Raw genomic sequence first — 2,685 nt, 5'->3', positions numbered from 1 at the left:
ATAAACATTATTATCTACAAATTTTATTTCTACAAGTATATATGTTTAAAAAGATTAGTTATAAACACATTTTAGCTAACTAAATGGACCCGCTGTTGAGAATTCTGCTTCCTGTTCTTAATTTCCCAAACTACTTTGCAGTAGCATCTTAAGTAAGGAGAGGACATATATGGAAAAAACTAAAAAAACAAAAAACTCTTATCTAATGAATAGGCATTAAGATTTACGGCATAAGGCCTTAAAAATACTTTGAAATAATTATAAACTGTTGCAGATAATATATAAAAGCCTCATTAATTAAGTGGACTGTGTCTTCATTTATAGAACATACAGAAGCTCTGTTACTATATCTTTACATAAATAATCTTTGAGATTAACTGAAGGTTTCAATTCCCTTTGAAAATGGACCAACCTTATTCCCGTGGCTAGTCAGTGCCTCTCTCTTCTGCTCCACACCTTCTGCACTTCTTCCTGCACCTAATGAAACCATTGCTAGATATTGTAGAGAAGGCCTTACGATGTCTTTTATGTAAAAAGGTGAAACACAAATCAGCAAGCTAAGTCTCAAAGAAAAGGCTTTGCCCTTACATCATAAGATGCCTACATGTTTTAACCTGAAATAAAATTTTTAAGGTATCTGTAAATTTTGGTTTGTTTATGGCTCCTGCTTTAACCTACTTTTTCAATTAACTAACCAAATAATTATTCCAATCAAGTAAGATGAGATGGCGCCTACTATAGAAGTATTATGAGTTCATAAAACATACAACTTTTCTACTTTATAAAACATACAAAATTTTAATTGATTTTGATCTCAGAATATGTGAAACATGTGTCTTCAGTTCTTCTAATTCAGAATTCTTCTAACTTAGAAACTAAATATAAAGAAAATCCCAAGTGCAAATAATAAGAGGGCAGGAGAGACTGCCCTATATTTGCCAAGTTTTTAGAGGCATATTAAAACCTCTGCCTACAACTGCCCGTCACCTCAAATGATACTATCCTCTCCAGAAATTAACAAAAATTCTATTATTAAAGATTAATTCCATCGTTTTGCAAGTCTTTCTGCTATGAAGGAAGAATAAACAAATCAGAACAAATCAGGTTGGTGAACAAAGGGAAGGGCTGGGACAGCATAGTGCCCAGAAGGACATGGAAGCTCCGCACACCGCCTCCCTATACCTGGACCCAGGCCTCTCTTCCATTTGTCTGCTCTTGAGTTGTATCCTTTATAATAAACTGGCAAACAGTTCTTTAGATGCTGCATACCTGGCAAAGCATGTGGGTTGGCATGTGTGACTCCCAAAAGAGACCTCAGCTCTCACTGTTAACAGGCTGTGTGGTTCTTGTTTCTATTCCATAGTGAATGGATGTCAGGAAATTTGTTAAAAATGCTGAAGTCATCTCGTGTGAAGGAGCAGGAATTTTGAGCCAGGCTGCTGCTGAGTCATAAACTTGTGTTTTAGAACCGTTTGGATCAGATCTCAAGCTGGAAGAGTCTTTGGGAGCAGCATTAGCTGATCAGCATGTCCAACTCCCCATGGGAAGTACTGCAGATAATTTTGCTGCAAAACATAAAATAAGCAGAGAAGAATGTAGCAAATATGTCCTGTAGTCACAGCAGAGGTAGAAGGTTGCTAATGATGATGGTTACTTTAAAAATAAGATGATACCAGTTGAAGCGAAGACAAGGAAAGGAAAACAGGCAATGCAAGTAGATAAGCATGCTTGTCCCTGAGCAAGCTTGGAGCAGCTAAATAAACTTTTGCCAGTATTCAAGAAAGAAGGGGGACTGGCCCAGCGGTGTAGCGGTTAAGTCTGCGCGCTCCATTTTGGTAGCTCAGGGTTCCCTAGTTCGGATCCTGGGTGCAGACATACCACTTATCAAGCCATGCTGAGGCAGCCTCCCACACGGAACAACTAGAAGGAGGTACAACTATGACACACAACTATCTACTGGGGCTTCAAGGAGAAAAAAGGAAAAAAAAAAAAAAGAAAGAAAAAAGGAACAATCACCACAAGGAGGGTACCCGAAGTATCTGATACTTTCATAGTTAATTAAGATGCCGGCAAAAACCATAACTTCACACCACTGGCAAGAACTGTGGGCTATTTTGTATCTGCATGTGATCCGTCTATAATGGATATTGGTCTTGTCTCTGCTATCAATGGGGCACTAAAGAAAATAAGACTGAATCTTAAGGACTTGGATTTGGTAGAGGCAAATGAAGCTTTTGCTCCCCAGAACTTGGCAGTGAGGAGAGTTTTGATGTCGATCCAAGTAAATACAATGTCAATGAAGAGCCATTGCTTTGGGTCAGCCATTAGGAGGATCTGGATAGAGAATTATTGCACAGCTGGTTCATGAATTAAGGTGTCAAGGTGGAAAACATGTTGTTGCATTAGCTTGTGTTGGAGGTGACCAAGGTATCACTCTCTTCCTTCGGAGCACAGCATGAGGACAGCAAGGAGCCCACTATGGCCCACTGTTATTTTTCCTGGCCAGACCACATTAAAAACAGGTGACCTTCAGAGCAGCTGCCAAAACTGGCCATACCCTGCTACTGAAACAGTGATTGAGTTTGATTAAGGGATGGTGAGGTAAAGATGTATTTAACATGAAAAAGAGCTCGGGCCAGGAATAAGTTCTCTCGAATTTGCACAGTCAAATATGATGTGTTTCTG

General features: G+C 39.0%; 1 pseudogene; it reads left to right on the top strand.

The window, feature by feature from the left end:
- The first annotated feature begins 1,152 nt into the window (after window positions 1–1,152).
- On the top strand, window positions 1,153–2,459 carry LOC131410465 (3-ketoacyl-CoA thiolase, mitochondrial-like; annotated as a pseudogene).
- The last annotated feature ends 226 nt before the right edge of the window (window positions 2,460–2,685 follow it).

The sequence above is a fragment of the Diceros bicornis genome, chromosome 10 (assembly GCF_020826845.1).
Source record: "Diceros bicornis minor isolate mBicDic1 chromosome 10, mDicBic1.mat.cur, whole genome shotgun sequence".
NCBI classification, from domain to species: Eukaryota; Metazoa; Chordata; class Mammalia; order Perissodactyla; family Rhinocerotidae; genus Diceros; species Diceros bicornis.
The sequence above is the reverse complement of the archived record's forward strand: the minus strand, read 5'-3'. Positions and strand labels throughout refer to the sequence as shown.